We start from the raw sequence: 16676 nt of genomic DNA, 5'->3' as shown, positions 1-16676 counted from the left end.
GCTGAAAAAAATAAAGCTTTTAAAACCGAAAAGTCAGAATAAGATGCAGAGCAGAAGTCAAAGGCTGTCAGATTTGAAATATCTATCTGGATTTAGATTTGGGGGAGCGATAAAAAGAACCCTAACTGTGTCGGGGGAATGGCAGTAAAGTGGATGAATTTCACAAAGGAGTCCATTAGCCTTCTAGCCTAATGCATGATATCTCTGACAAGTCTCTAGAGGAACAGGTGCAAATGCAAGGCAGTGTCTGTTTAGTTTTTTTTTTTTTTTACTGAGGGGAGAAAGAGAATGAGTTAGGGGAGACAGTAAAGGAGTGAAGATAGACTCCGGAGTCTATCTGAAGAATTTGTCTGTCCCTGAACTTTTGAATCTTAGCAAATATGTTAAATAGTCTACTTACCTTTTTTCGAGGCGCAAAAGCAGAGATATTTTCCATGACCTCTTAAACACTTTGTCTAATGTTTTTTTTTTCTTTTCTCTCTCTCTCTCCTTTTTCCTCAGATTTCTCTGTTTTGCATCATCCACTGGATTCCAGCTGTGAAGATAGAATCACACTCTTTAACTTCCTGTCTGTGCAATAAAAAAATAAGACTTTCTAATTTTCTTCATGAAAAAAACTGAACCATTGTATAAGTGTGAAAACACACGATCCACCCAAATGCTACTGTGAGTTTACAGACGTTTAAAGAACCATCAATGCTCCTGAGAGGACCTTGTACACAGAATGATGTCAATGATGTCATATCGTTTCTGAGAGAGAGGTTTGGACGTTATTCATGCAAACAAACCCAACAACCTGCTGCTTGTACTGTAAGATCCAACAACCTGCTGCTTGTACTGTAAAATCCAACCACCCCTCTAATCCCAGTGTACTATCGGCATACCGCGCCTGTGCGTCTCAGCCTTCCATGAAAGACCCATCAACATATCAGTCACACACTCACACAGCCTGGATTTCTTTCCGTTCAATCATGAAATACTTGTACTACGGACTATGTCTTTGCTCTTCTCACTCTGATAATTCTGTGATATGAAATTTGAAAAATGAAGAAGAGGAAACATTCTCTGCACAGGGCCTTTAATGTAATAGTATGAAGGAGCACCTGTTTGGACATAGGACACATATGAGGGGAGAGAGGAGAGTGACCAGAGACTCCTCTTCAGCTTGATTATGAGCAGCTGATCCATAAACAGTTCTCTCCCTAGTGTATCTGAGACTTTAGACTCTTCTTGTTCCAGTCGTTCTGTCCTCGCCAAGGAAGAGGAGAGAGAAAGACAGAGATTGACAACCTCCTCCCCTCCTCTTCCTGTCCCCATCACCTAGTAGGCGTTTGGGGTTTAAAACGTTGTAAGTGGTGTTGGAAGTTCCTCTTTGGCAGTTTGCTGTGACACTACGTGTTGTGAGGACTTGAAGTGCCAGCACCAGATGAGTCTGAGAGGGGAGTTGTGGAGAGGGTGAAGGAGGGTCATGTCCTGACATGTCTACCGATGTAAAGTTACCACCCCCTTTCGCCCTGCCTCTCCCAATCCCATTCTTGCTGTAGGTCACTACACTCTCCTGATCCAAAATAACAATAATCAAAGAAGAGAAGTGGACAATGCAACACAGAACTGAAGAAAATGCTCATTCAAGCTCAGATGGACACTAAGGGCTCGATTCAATCTGTAGTGCTGAATATCAGGATTACAGCGTGATTGAAATTGAAAGGCAATGTTTCCATGTTCGCGGAGACTGCATTCACGGTAATAGCTGCATATGTCGGCTCAATCGGAAAGGACCTTTTAAAATGTTAAGCTTTCTTTACAGATTGCATCCAGCCCTGAAGGGTTTGCTCTTGCACACTATTTACTGTTTGTTCCGAAGTAATTCCAATGAGCAGTATTGTTTTGTTGGATCACTGGTGGATACATTTTCTACTTTGCCTAGAAGATTATTCTGAACTCTTCAGAGCATGTACCATGGATATGGGGACTCAAGTATGATTGGCATGATGAACTTCTCTGGCCAAGAGCATCTTGTTAACTTCCTAACCAAAACTGAAACGTAATACATTCTTGTCTTATCTTGCTCCAGTGTATCATGTTTCATAAGTCTTAATTTATACAAAAATGACTTTACTTTATTTATTGTTTCTCTGCCTGCATTAATTTCCAGGTAAATGAATGTAGATCTTTTTAAGGGTAAATCATGCATGACCCTTGTTATAGATGCTCTATTTTATTGTTTATCCTTTGGTCTGCTTTTTTTTGCACAGTTCAGTTTCTCCCAAAGTGCAACCTGTTCAAACCATATGGTCAGTGAGGTGAACAGGTCAGAGGTCTGGGGTTAGGAGTCAGTATACGGATGGACACTTAGATTACCTAGAGTGTAAGTGGCCAGTGGGTGGGAATGTGTTTGTTTTAGAGGTGGACTCTGGGTAGAGTAACATCTCACATTTAAATGTTGACTCTGCTATGAGGCATATCTGCTTTATTTTAAGTGCCACACTCAAATATTCAATATTCTGACTTGAGATGAGCGTATGTAGCTTCTGTGTACATCATTTATCAATGTCAACGGGAGACTTGCATGAAAAATACAAGCTAAGCATGTAGATCTCAAGTCAGAATACTGACATTTTAGTGTAGTGTGAGTGTGAAGATGAGGAGGAGGAAGAGGATGTGTAGTTCACTGAATCCTGTAAATTTAAAGGACAGGCAGACACCGCAGTGCTCTTCACCATATGGGCACTGATGTATGGGAGGGAATATGACAGGGGAGAGTTCCAAAGACCAACAAAGAGAATGTCTTAAATACTTGCATCCACCGTTTTGTACCAGTAGTTGATTTCTGGATGTTTTTGTCTGTTTGTCTGTCTGGGTGGCCAAAATATTGACATGTACAGTTTAGCATGATGAAATCATTGTCAAGGTCAACATAAAAGCTAACAGTTGTATAGATTTTCCCAGGCAGGATGTGTTCTGGATGGATTCAGTGAATGGCCTCAATCCCTTGTATTCCACATTCCTGTTTGATTATTTGAGCCACCCAAACCTCCCAGCCCTCCTCCCAGCCCAACTTCCACCTCACAGCCCAACTTCCACCTCCCAGCCCTCCTCACAGCCCAACTTCCACCTCCCAGCCCTCCTCCCAGCCCAACTTCCACCTCACAGCCCAACTTCCACCTCCCAGCCCTCCTCACAGCCCAACTTCCACCTCCCAGCTCTCCTCACAGCCCAACTTCCACCACCACCCAGCCCTCCTCACAGCCCAACTTCCACCACCTCCCAGCCCTCCTCACAGCCCAACTTCCACCTCCCAGCCCTCCTCACAGCCCAACTTCCACCTCACAGCCCAACTTCCACCTCCCAGCCCAACTTCCACCTCACAGCCCTCCTCACAGCCCAACTTCCACCTCCCAGCCCTCCTCCCAGCCCTCCTTCCACCTCCCAGCCCTCCTCACAGCCCAACTTCCACCTCCCAGCCCAACTTCCACCTCCCAGCCCTCCTCACAGCCCAACTTCCACCTCCCAGCCCTCCTCACAGCCCAACTTCCACCTCCCAGCCCTCCTCCCAGCCCACCTCCCAGCTACCAGCCCATGTCCCAGCTCCCAGCCCTCCTCCCAGCCCAACTCCCACCTCCCAGCCCAACTCCCACCTCCCAGCCCAACTCCCACCTCCTAGGGCTACAAAAGCACAAACTGTTTAAGGAATTCTGTGGAGAACTCATTGGCTCCTTGATGTCGACCCCCTAACCAACCAACCCGCCCACAGAACACTGCACCTTTCTCCTCACCAATCAGATAAGAGGGTTCCTTTTAGAACATAAATTACCCTGGCAACAGTCAACATTGAGTGCCCCTCCAATTTACAAGTGATTGTTCAGTGTCATATTTTCCCTCTCTCATTTCTCTTTTTGCTCCCTCTCTCATTTCTCTTTTTGCCCCCTCTCTCTTCCCGCCTTATTGGGATTCAGCTCGCTTACGTGTAGTGTGTTCTCCCTGACTGGCTTGCTGTAGGCATTCACCAAAATGATGGACACTTCTTTATAAACACTTTCAATGTGCATTTGCTTTCATTTTTTCTGTCATGTTTCAATTTTTTATAACATTGTTTGTACATGTGACAGATTTTTTTTCACAGTGTGAAATTCATGGCAAAATAAATGAGTTTTTCCTCTTTACTGTAATCACTTGCCTTACCTGTCTTTATTTGCAATTGAGCTTTGATATATTGCAACTATTTGTGTAACTATTTGGTGTGCACACACAATGACCTCTAAAGAAATGTATTGTAACACTATGCTTAAACCAACATCCAATGTCTTTCCCAGGCTGAACTCATGAAGGCACGTGACGGTTTTGCATACAGGCTATCTATCATTCCTAAGACAAACTTCCCCTATAAACCTCCTGCAAATATTTTGACATAGCTCTTGAGTAGTAGGAATGAGGAAAACTACAACCCTCTCATTCCAGCAGTAGCACCATAGCCTTGGGTTCCGAAGGCCTAGCTAGCTCATTATTGCATGTTTCACATATTTAGGCAGCTTTAGAGGGAATGTAGTTCACTTTAATTGTCCCACAGTATTAAAGCCCACTGTATTATCCCTCCACACAGCCTTTTGTTCTGTTAGAGGAGAGACTAAAATAATCCTATCTACTGTATGCCTGTGGCTTTCCATCTCCGCTCTGTTCTGCTCTCACTCTGTTCTCTCACTCCGTTCTCTCACTCTGTTCTCTTTGTTCTCTCACTCTGTTCTCCCACTCTGTTCTCTCTGTCTGTTCTCTCTGTTTTCTCTGTTCTCCCACTCTGTTCTCTGTCTGTTCACTCTGTTCTCTCTGTCTGTTCTCTCTGCTCTCTCTGCTCTCTTTCTGTACTCTCTCACTCTGTTCTCTCTCTGCTCTCGATCTGCTCTCTCTCTGCTCTCTCTGCTCTGCTCTCTCTCGGCTCTGTTCTCTCTCTCTCTGCTCTGCTCTCTCTCGGCTCTCTCTCTGTGCTCTCTCTCTTTTCTCTCTGTCTGTTCTCTCTGTTCTCTCACTCTATTCTCTGTTCTCTGTCTGTTCTTTGTTTTCTCTGTCTCTGCTCTCTTTCTGTACTCCCTCCCTCTGTTCTCTTTCTCACTCTGTTCTCTCTCTGTTCTCTCTGCTCTGCTCTCTCCTCTCTGTTCTCTCTCCTCTCTCTCCTCTCTCTCTGCTCTCTCTCTCCTCTCTGCTCTCTCTTGGCTCTCTCTCTGTTCTCTCTCTCTCTCTCTCTGCTCTGCTCTCTCTCTCTGCTCTCTCTCTCCTCTCTCTGCTCTCTCTCTACTCTCTCTGTTCTCTCTCTCTCTGCTCTGCTCTCTCTCTGTTCTCTCTCTCTCTCTGCTCTGCTCTCTCTCTGTTCTCTCTCTCTCTCTGCTCTTTCTCTGCTATGCTCTCTCGGATGTCTCTGTTCTCTCTCTCTCTGCTCTGCTCTCTCTTTCTCTATCTGCAGCTTGGGAAGGAATAAGGCAAAAAAGACTGCCCAGATACTTTCCCTTTTTCTGCCATGTCACCTAGGCAACGGTGACCTTTATCTGCTGAAAACTGTGGGGGCTGAGGAAGGAAAAAGGAGAACTCTCTCCCTCCCTTCCCTCATCTCTCACTTCCTACACCCTCCACTCGCTCTTTCCACATGAGACAGTGCAGAGAATACGGTACATATCTGCTTGCCAACTGTGGACTCACTATGTTTAACGTTTCCTTGTCTCTCTAACAAGTTTAATATCCCATTAGTGTGGAGACTGCAAAGCAGAGAGCACAGCACAGCACAGCCCAGCTGCTTAATAAGACAGCATCCCAAATGACCCTATTTAGTGCACTACTTTTGACCAATACCCTATGGAATTCGAGTGCCATTTGGGACTCAACATAACACTGCATTCCTCTAGCACTGTGGAGTCCAGCTCCTCTCCTTTCTGCTCTGCTTAGTGATTGGTGATTGGTGACAGCAGGTTCTGAAACACCAGTTTAACTGGCTCCAGTCCTGACCCTCGCCATAGACAAACACAACACACGTACCCTTTCACAGAAAGATGGGGAACACGACCAAAAGAGACATTCTTCAAGTTCATAGGTTGGACGTGTGCTATTATTCAGCTTCACTTTTGTGGTTCGAACTGAAAGTTTTGCGACGCCCAGGCTTTTTTGCGGTGTATCCGTGAGATGGAATGAATTTTACTTTCCCCCCTCATGGGACAGGCCACAAGATTTGGCCAAAGACAGACTCCAGTGGTAGAATATTGTTGCTGCCTTATGTCCCACCCGGAACAAAGAGGACTGAGTATGTTTATTTTCCCCCAGCGGCAATGCTGTATAACAAACATACAATGATTAGCACTTGAGTTTAAGTTTTGGTCTGTGTCTGAGGGACTGGGAGGCTCCTCTAGTGCCCCTATGTGAGTTAACAGTCCCTTATTAATCAAAGAAAATGAAATATCCTGTCTAGCAGGAAATGGCTCCTGTTTTTCCTTATCATAACATTACCAATGATAAGTTGACCTCCAGTGATTACTGGGAAGTCTGTCCTCACCAAGTTCAGTTCAAACCCCTGCTTTGTGCTGCAGATGGAGGGAGGGACAGAGAGAGTGACAGAGACACAGAGAGAGAGAGAGTGACAGAGCGAGAGAGAGACAAGGAGAGACAGAGAGAGAGAGAGAGAGAGAGAGAGAGCGCAAGAGAGGAAGACAGAGAGAGAAAGATGAAACATATTCAGATTTAGAAAGACTGCTTTTAAAATATAACAGGGACAGAATGATTGCCCACCCAGGAAGCCACCTACGCTCTGGCAGCATGTACTACGTGCCCACAGGCGATAAAAACAATGTTCCTGCATGTCACCGTTGCCTGGCAACACATTTGGCAGCTCTCTGATTCAGCCTTACCAGTTCACAAGCACACACACACACACACACACACACACACACACACACACAGGGTGTGAGCCTCCTGTCGAAGTAGAGTTGAAAAGAGAGACAAGTCCTTTGAGATGTGCCAGCCCTTACTCCCCTTTTACATCACCAATAAGATAGACAGAGAGAGACCAGGGAGCTTCAGGCCAAGTAAATATCACAGCAGAAAAGACATGTACCCCTGGAGGGGCTTTAAGTGACAAAGTAAAATATTATCTTCATGGTGGGGTCATTTTTATGTTGGATTTAGGGCACCTTTCATTTCCAGTTGTGCTGCAAGTTTGCAGATCTGTGAGACAGGTGGGGAATGATCAAGAGCACACTGTATGTGTAGTTTATGAATTTTTAATGAGAGGTAACATAAGCCTCTCAATGAGGTAACATAAACCTCTCAATGAGGTAACATAGGCCTCTCAATGAGATAACATAGGCCTCTCAATGAGGTAACATAAGCCTCTCAATGAGGTATCATATGCCTCTCAATGAGGTAACATAGGCCTCTCAATGAGGTAACATAGGCCTCTCAATAAGGTAACATAGGCCTCTCAATGAGGTAACATAAGCCTCTCAATGAGGTATCATAGGCCTCTCATTGAGGTAACATAGGCCTCTCAATTAGGTAACAAAAGGCCCTCCAATGAGGTAACATAGGCCTCTCAATGAGGTAACATAGGCCTCTCAATGAGGTAACATAGGCCTCTCAATGAGGTATCATAAGCCTCTCAATGAGGTAACATAGGCCTCTCAATGAGGTAACATAGGCCTCTCAATGAGGTAGCATAGGCCTCTCAATGAAGTAACATAATCCTCTCAATGAGGTAACATAGGCCTCTCAATGAGGTAACATAGGCCTCTCAATGAGGTAACATAGGCCTCTCAATGAGGTAATCATAGGTCTTTCAATGAGGTAACATAAGCCCGTCAATGAGGTAGCATAAGCGTCTCAATGAGGTAACATAGGTCTCTCAATGAGGTAACATAGGCCTCTCAATGAGGTAACATAGGCCTCTCAAGGAGGTAACATAGGCCTCTCAATGAGGACCTGTCATACAGCACAGCATGTGGCTTGATGTATTGGTTTTTAGCCCACGGAACATGGCTGTGCCGAAACAGCACCCTACTCTCTATATAGTGCACTTTTTTAGGCCCATGGGCTCTGGTCAAGTAGAGCCCTAAATAGGGAATAGGGTGTCATTTTAGATACAGCCCTCAACTGCTGTATAGTAATGAAAGTGTGCAGCAGTCTCTGCCTCTCTTTGCCAAGCCCTCCAGCTGATCTCTGGCTCTCTGCTGACCTCTGGCTTTCTGCTGACCTCTGGCTCTCTGCTGACCTCTGGCTCTCTGCTGATCTGGATCACCTGGCACGTAGGAGATAACACATGATGGAAGAAAGGGTAGTGAAAGTTAGCTAGCTAACATATGCTGGACTTACTGCAGCAGAGAGAGATAGGAGAGGAGGGGCTCAGCAGGCCTACTGTAGGTCTGGACCACAAAAGACTATCTAAACCCAGGTCAGGTCCTGTTCTCGTTGTGTTATATCAGAAAATAAAAAAGAAAGAGTATCTTTAACTCTTAGGTAGGAGATTGCACTTCCCTTGCTGAAAGAGAGTGATTGTCGATTGCTGCATCATAAGAGAACATACAGAGAAAAGAATGAGAGCACAAGTGTTCTGTTTGAATCAGAAATGTCCCAATGTTTCCATGGAGTCAGAGAAGGGAGACGGTTCATTGGTTCTTCCCAGGTCCAACACATCTGCATCTCCTCTGCAGCATGATTGAACGAACAGGGAAATTAAAATGGATTAAATTAGCTCCTCTCTCTACCAAAGGAGGCTGGTGGGAGGAGATATAGCAGGACAGGCTCATTGTAATGAATGGAATGGAATCTTTGGAACGGTGTAAAACACATCAAACATATGGAAACCACATGTTTGACTCCATTTCATCAATACCATTCCAGCCATTGCAATGAGCCCATCCTCCTATAGCATACCAGCCTCCTCTGCTCTCTACCCCTCTTACAGTTCCCCTCCCCCTCTCTGTCTCCCTCTATCCCTCTATCCCCCTATCCCTTCCCCTTATCTCCATCTCTCCCTCTCTCCATCCCTTCTCTCCCTCTCTCTATCCCTCTATCCCACTATCCCTTCCCCTTCTCTTTCTCTCCCTCTCCATCGCTCCCTCTCGCCCTGTGCAATCCTTGGAGAGACCTTGCGTTGATTGGGTCGCCTTCCAAATGCCGTCAGCGCCTGATTTACTACTTGAACATAATCTGAAGTGATTTTCCATCAGAAAGAGGACAGTAGTTAGCTAAGCAATTAATTTAATCGAACTCTGGGGAGCAACAAACAACCACTGATCTTGCCTGTCTGCTCTGCCTGTCTGCTCTGCCTGTCTGCTCCACCTGTCTGCTCTGCCTGTCTGCTCTGCCTGTCTGCTTTACCTGTCTGCTCTGCCTGTCTGCTCTACCTGTCTACTCTGCCTGTCTGCTCTACCTGTCTGCTCTAACTGTCTGCTCTACCTGTCTGCTCTGCCTGTCTGCTCTAACTGCCTGCTCTGCCTGTCTGCTCCGCCTGTCTGCTCACCTGTCTGCTCTAACTGTCTGCTCTGCCTGTCTGCTCTGCCTGTCTGCTCCACCTGTCTGCCCTGCCTGTCTGCTCTACCTGTCTGCTCTGCCTGTCTGCTCTTGCCTATCTGCTCCTCCTGTCTGCCCCGCCTGTCTGCTCTGCCTGTCTGCTCTACCTGTCTGCTCTGCCTGTCTGCTCCACCTGTCTGCCCTGCCTGTCTGCTCTACCTGTCTGCTCTGCCTGTCTGCTCTTGCCTATCTGCTCCTCCTGTCTGCCCCGCCTGTCTGCTCTGCCTGTCTGCTCCTCCTGTCTGCTCCTCCTGTCTGCTCTACCTGTCTGCTCTACCTGTCTGCTCTGCCTGTCTGCTCCTCCTGTCTGCTCCTCCTGACTGCTCCTCCTGTCTGCTCCACCTGTCTGCTCTACCTGTCTGCTCTAAATGTCTGCTCTGCCTGTCTGCTGTAGATGTCAGCTCCGCCTGTCTGCTCTGCCTGTCTGCTCCTCCTGTCTGCTCCTCCTGTCTGCTCTACCTGTCTGCTCTGCCTGTCTGCTCTGCCTGTCTGCTCTGCCTGTCTGCTCCTCCTGTCTGCTCTACCTGTCTGCTCTAAATGTCAGCTCCGCCTGTCTGCTCTAGATGTCAGCTCCGCCTGTCTGCTCTAGATGTCAGCTCCTCCTGTCTGCTCCTCCTGTCTGCTCTACCTGTCTGCTCTAAATGTCAGCTCTGCCTGTCTGCTCTAGATGTCTGCTCCGCCTGTCTGCTCCTCCTGTGTGCTCCACCTGTCTGCTCTAAATGTCAGCTCTGCCTGTCTGCTCTAGATGTCAGCTCCGCCTGTCTGCTCTGCCTGTCTGCTCCGCCTGTCTGCTCCTCCTGTCTGCTCCTCCTGTCTGCTCCTCCTGTCTGCTCTATCTCCTCTCGTCTTCCAGATTCAATCTACAAAGATTGTTCTAAGAAGCTTAAACATAAATCTATTTCGAAAAACAAGCTCTTGGAGTTGTTGTTTGTGTAAAGAGACAGTTGACTGGGTGTGTGTCCCAAATGACACCATACTCCCCTTATAGTCCACTACTTCTGACCAGTGCTGTAGGAAATATGGTGCCATTTAGGACTCAGTATGGGTGAGTGTCAGGAGAAGGACAGGGGGAAACAGAGCGTGGTGTCTCAGTCAGCGGCTCCGCTCCTCTTGGCTTATCAGTGTCAGAGTTGACACACCTCATCTGTGGGATAAAGCACCAGAATGCTCCTTAACCCGGTCCTGTCTCAGCCCAGAAACCTCTCAATGGGTTTACAGATGCAGATTGGACGTGACACGACAAAAAATTTGGAGTGGGATCTGATGCTCAGTGCTATCTCTCAGATGTGAGCGTTAACGAAAGGGGCTAAAGTAAATGTTGGCTTATGGAGAGAGTGTCAAGCCTTCTCTGACTAATAAGACAAAGGATCGCAACAGTTTCTCAAGGCTTTTCTTGGGAAGCAGCCTAAGGTCATAGTCATCTGATGGCTGTGGTTAGCCTAGGCTACTATGGTCTTGCATGGTAGAAGTTACCAGCTTTGCCCAATTCCAGTTAAAGCCAGTAGTATATTTATAACGTTGCCAAATCCCACAAATAATATATTTCTGAATACATCTTTGGATAGTGGGAAATTAACTTCTTATGGCTGCAGGGGCAGTATTGAGTAGCTTGGATGAAAGGTGCCCAGAGTAAACGGCCTGCTCCTCAGTCCCAGTTGCTAATATATGCATATTATTATTAGTATTGGATAGAAAAAACTCTGAAGTTTCTAAAATGGTTTGATCATCATGTCTGTGAGTATAACAGAACTCATATGGCAGGCAAAAACCTGAGAAGAAATCCAAACAGGAAGTGGGAAAACTGAGGTTGGTCGATTTTCAACCCAGCCCCTATTGAAGACACAGTGGGATATTGGTTATGTTGCACTTCCTAAGGCTTCCACTAGATGTCAACGGTCTTTAGAAACTTGAATGAGGCTTCTACTGTGATGTGGGGCAGGATGGGAGCTGTTTGAGTCAGTGGTCTGCCAGAGAGCCAGGTCCTGGTCACGCGCATTTCACATGATAGCGACCTGCGTTCCAGGGCTTTTCTACAGACAATGGAATTCTCCGGTTGGAACGTTATTGAAGATTTATGATAAAAACATTGATTGATTCTATACTTAGTTTGAAATGTTTCTACGACCTGTAATATACCTTTGGAGTTTTCATCCGATGTTCAGCTGGACCTGCATGAGCATTTGGATTTATGTACATAAATAATTATCGAACTAAATCAAACATTTAATGTGGAACTGGGATTCCTGGGAGTGCATTCTGATCATCAAAAGTAAGGGAATATTTATAATGTTATTTCTGATTTCAGTTGATTCCAACATGGCGGATAATTTTTGTTTTCTTAGCGCCGTTTTCAGATTATTGCATGGTTTGCTTTTCCGTAAAGTTTTTTTGAAATCTGACACAGCGGTTGCATTAAGGAGAGGTATATCTATATTTCCATGTCTAACAATTGTATTTTCATTTACATTTATAATGATTATTTCTGTAAAATGATGTGGCTCTCTGCAATATTACCGGATGTTTTTGGAACTAGTGAACGTAACACGCCAATGTATGCTGAGATTTTTTTATATAAATATTAACTTTATCAAACTAAACATACATGTATTGTGTAACATGAAGTCCTATGCGTGTCATCTGATGAAGATCATCAAAGGTTAGTGATTCATTTTATCTCTATTTGGGCTTTTTGTGACTCCTCTCTTTGGCTGGAAAAATGGCTGTGTTTTTCTGTGAGTTGGTGGTGACCTAACATAATCGTTTGTGGTGCTTTCGCTGTAAAGCCCATTTGAAATTGGACACTGTGGTGGGATTAACAACAAGATTACCTTTAAAACAGTATAAAATACATGTATGTTTGAGGAATTTTAATTATGGTATTTCTGTTGTTTTGAATTTGGCGCCCTGCACTTTCACTGGCTGTTGTCATATCGATCCCGTTAACGGGATTGCAGCCCTAAGTTTTAACAATGCTCCAGACAAGGTTTGTGCTGTTCATCTATCGAAAGCCTACGAAAATAGCTGTTCATAGCAAGGTCATCAGAAGCAGGCAGCTGGAAATGTTTTATGAGGAGCTCAATAAGCTCTGTTTTGTCCAATAACTTGGACACCTACCTACCTCACCGTGCAGCAAATCTTCCAGCTCCACACCTAGAGACTAATGGTTTTACAAAGCTTTATCCTTGGGAAGGTATGAAACTCCCTATCCCACACTGATATGAAAACTGACTGCTGCTTTCTCTCTGTGAAGCACTGGGACTGAGGCTCCATACCTTCATGTTGCAGCCTAGCCTTGTAACGCGCCCCCCGCCCGCTCTCATTTCTCTCACAGCAGCAGATTTAAAAGCCTTCCTTCCCTCATACTTTGTGCTTGTAAATTCCAACCACTCCACCGCATCGCTCTGTTGAATATGCGATCCGTTTTTTTTTATCAGACTCTTTCATATAAGATAAAATGTGTTTAGGGTCATTAGAGCGTAATTATTAACGTCTTTAGAATTGCTTTTAGTGCCCCTTAGCTTACCTCAGCACTCAAAGGCGTATCTCATGGATAGAGATGAAACACCATAGGGAGTACATCATAAGGTGGATGCGCTCTGTGTCCAAATGGCACCCTATTCCATATATAGTGCACTACTTTACTAGGACGTGTACTTAGAGCATTTGCAGACCAACTGGAAAGTGACTTCACTGACATTTTCAACCTCTTCCTGTCTGAGTCTGTAATACCTACATGTTTCAAGCAGACCACGATAGTCCCTGTGCCCAAGAAAGTGAAGGTAACCTGCCTAAATGACTACCGACCCGTAGCACTCACATCTGTAGCCATGAAATGCTTTGAAAGGCTGGTCATGACTTACATCAACACCATCATCCCAGAAACCCTAGACCCACTCCAATTTGCATACCGCCCCAACAAATCCACAGATGGCGCAATCTCAATCGCACTCTACGCTGCCCTTTCCCACCTGAACAAAAGGTGAGAATACTGTTCATTGACTAGAGCTCAGCGTTCAACACCCTCCAAGCTCATCACTAAGCTAAGGACCCTGGGACTAAACACCTCCCTCTGCAACTGGATCCTGGACTTCCTGATGGGCCACCCTCAGGGGGTAAGGGTAGGCAACAACACATCTGCCACGCTGACCCTCAACACTGGGGCCCCTCAGGGGTGTGTGCCTAGTCCCCGCCTGTACTCTCTGTTCACCCACGACTACATGGCCAAACACAACTCCAACACCATCATTAAGTTAGCTGACGACACAACAGTGGTAGGCCTGATCACCAACAATGATGAGACAACCTATAGGGAGGAGGTCAAAGACTTAGCAGTGTGGTGCCAGGACAACAACCTCTCTCTCAATGTGAGCAAGACAAAGGAGCTGATCGTGGACTACAGGAAAAGGAGGGCCGAACAGGCCCCCATTAACATCAACGGGGCTGAAGTGGAGTGGATCGAGAGTTTCAAGTTCTTTGGTGTCCACATCATCAACAAACTATCATGGTCCAAACACACCAAGACAGTCATGAAGAGGGCACAACAACATCTTTTCCCCCTCAGGAGACTGAAAAGATTTGGCATGGGTCCCCAGATCCTCAAAAGGTTCTACAGCTGCACAATCGAGAGCATCCTGACCGGTTGCATCACCGCCTGGTATGGCAACTGCTCGGCATCTGATCGCAAGGCGCTACAGAGGGTAATGCGGATGGCCCAGTACATATCTGGAGCCAAGCTTCCTGCCATACAGGACCTATATAATAGGCAGTATCAGAGGAAGGACCAAATATTGTCAAAGACTCCAGTCACCCAAGTCATAGACTTTTCTAGCAGAGAGTGCCAAGTCTAGAACCAAAAGTCTCCTTAACAGCTTCTTCCTCCAAGCCATAAGACTGCTGAACAATGAGTCAAATGGCCACCTGGACTATTTACATTGACAGCGCCTTTCTTTTTACACTGCTGCTACTTGCTGTTTATTATCTATGCATAGTCACTTTACCCCTACCTACATGTACAAATTACCTTGACTAACCTGTACCCCGTATATAACCTCTTTATTGTCCTTTTATTGTGTAACTTTTTATTTCATTTTTTACTTTAGTTTGTTTAGTCAAATATTTTCTTAACTCTATTTCTTGAACTGCATTATTGGTTAAGGGCTTGTAATCCAGGCTGTATTATAACCGTGCATGATGGGAGTCCCATAGGGCGGCGCACAATTGGCCCAGCGTCGTCCAGGTTTGGCCGGTGTAGGCCGTCATTGTAAATAAGAATTTGTTCTGAACTGACTTGCCTAGTTAAATGAAGGTTAAATAAAATAAAATAAAACATGAGGGGAAAAAAAGTAAGCATTTCACATTAAGGTCAGCGCATGTGACAAATAACATTTTATTTTATTTTATTTACTTTTGACCAGGGCCTATAGGGAATAGGGTGCCATTTGGGATATAGTGTAATAACAGTGTGGTACAGGTCTGAGTCCCTGCAGGCGGGCAGGCGCAAGGTGTAGCTGGCAGCCTCATAACATTGTTTACACCCCTCTATCTCTCGCTTTGAAATAGTCCTGTTTGGTCTTTTAATCAGGCTCTCACTCAAAGGAAAGGCGTTGGTTCGCCCTGCAATTTCTACTGTTCTAAGTTTTTTTTCTTGGGTGTGGTTAGGGTTGAGTTTGTGATAAATGACACATGTGATAAGGAGAGGGTGAGAGAGAGGAGGGTTGTTGAATTAGCTAGGTTGGTTATGTATTATTTTCACTTTAAAGTAGCATAGTGTTGGTGAAGTCTGTTAAACGCTAAACATTATCGAGTTGCGCTATCATCAGCTTTCTAATTACATCTAGGAATTTGGTAATGAGTCCGTTGCCTGGCAGTTGAACAGTGCTTGTGTCCCATATTGCACCCTATTCCCTATTAGTGCAGTACTTTTAACCAGAGCCTTAGGGACCCTGGTCAAGGGCCTTGGTCAAAAGTAGTACACTATATAGGAAATAGGTTTACATTTGGTACACATTCAGTGAGCCTGTCTCCAATGCTGTCAGACTCCAGTGATTCCCTGTCAGCTGCCCTTTTCAAACACACAGAGGAGGTGATTAGATTAGAATGAGGAACCAGCACAGAGGATGTGATTAGATTAGAATGGGGAACCAGCACAGAGGTGATTAGATTAGAATGAGGAACCAGCACAGAGGAGGTGATTAGATTAGAATGAGGAACCAGCACAGAAGTGATTAGATTAGAATGAGGAACCAGCACAGAGGAGGTGATTAGATTAGAATGAGGAACCAGCACAGAGGTGATTAGATTAGAATGAGGAACCAGCACAGAGGAGGTGATTAGATTAGAATGAGGAACCAGCACAGAAGTGATTAGATTAGAATGAGGAACCAGCACAGAGGAGGTGATTAGATTAGAATGAGGAACCAGCACAGAGGTGATTAGATTAGAATGAGGAACCAGCACAGAGGAGGTGATTAGATTAGAATGAGGAACCAGCACAGAGGAGGTGATTAGATTAGATTGAGGAACCAGCACAGAGGAGGGGATTCGATTAGAATGAGGAACAAGCACAGAGGAGGTGATTAGATTAGAATGAGGAACCAGCACAGAGGAGGTGATTCGATTAGATTGAGGAACCAGCACAGAGGAGGTGATTAGATTAGATTGAGGAACCAGCACAGAGAAGGTGATTAGATTAGATTGAGGAACCAGCACAGAGGAGGTGATTAGATTAGAATGAGGAACCAGCACAGAGGAGGTGATTAGATTAGAATGAGGAACCAGCACAGAGGAGGTGATTTGATTAGATTGAGGAACCAGCACAGAGGAGGTGATTAGATTAGATTGAGGAACCAGCACAGAGGAGGTGATTAGATTAGAATGAGGAACCAGCACAGAGTAGGTGATTAGATTAGATTGAGGAACCAGCACAGAGGAGGTGATTAGATTAGATTGAGGAACCAGCACATAGAAGGTGATTAGATTAGATTGAGGAACCAGCACAGAGTAGGTGATTAGATTAGAATGAGGAACCAGCACAGAGTATCACGTTTCAGGGAAGACCCAGATGCAGATAGTGTCGAAGTAACAACAGTTTTTTACTAGAACAGGGGGCAAGCAATACAACAGGTAGAGGTCAGTTT

At 45.3% G+C, this 16676-nt stretch overlaps 1 protein-coding gene across 3 annotated transcripts in view; it reads left to right on the top strand.

The window, feature by feature from the left end:
* The window catches only part of enc1 (ectodermal-neural cortex 1), a 40417-nt gene that overhangs the window by 10018 nt on the left and 13723 nt on the right, over positions 1–16676 (top strand). For 2 of the 3 annotated variants that reach the window (XM_036976989.2, XM_021601993.3), the window contains exon 4: positions 502–4169. The exons of the other annotated variant lie outside the window; for it this stretch is intronic. The gene's annotated coding sequence lies outside the window, so the exon portion shown is untranslated. Of the gene's footprint in view, positions 1–501; positions 4170–16676 lie in introns of those variants that run through there. 3 annotated transcript variants of the gene reach the window in all.

Source organism: Oncorhynchus mykiss, chromosome 5 (assembly GCF_057628025.1).
Source record: "Oncorhynchus mykiss isolate SJ-2025 chromosome 5, ASM5762802v1, whole genome shotgun sequence".
NCBI lineage: Eukaryota > Metazoa > Chordata > Actinopteri > Salmoniformes > Salmonidae > Oncorhynchus > Oncorhynchus mykiss.
The sequence above is the reverse complement of the archived record's forward strand: the minus strand, read 5'-3'. Positions and strand labels throughout refer to the sequence as shown.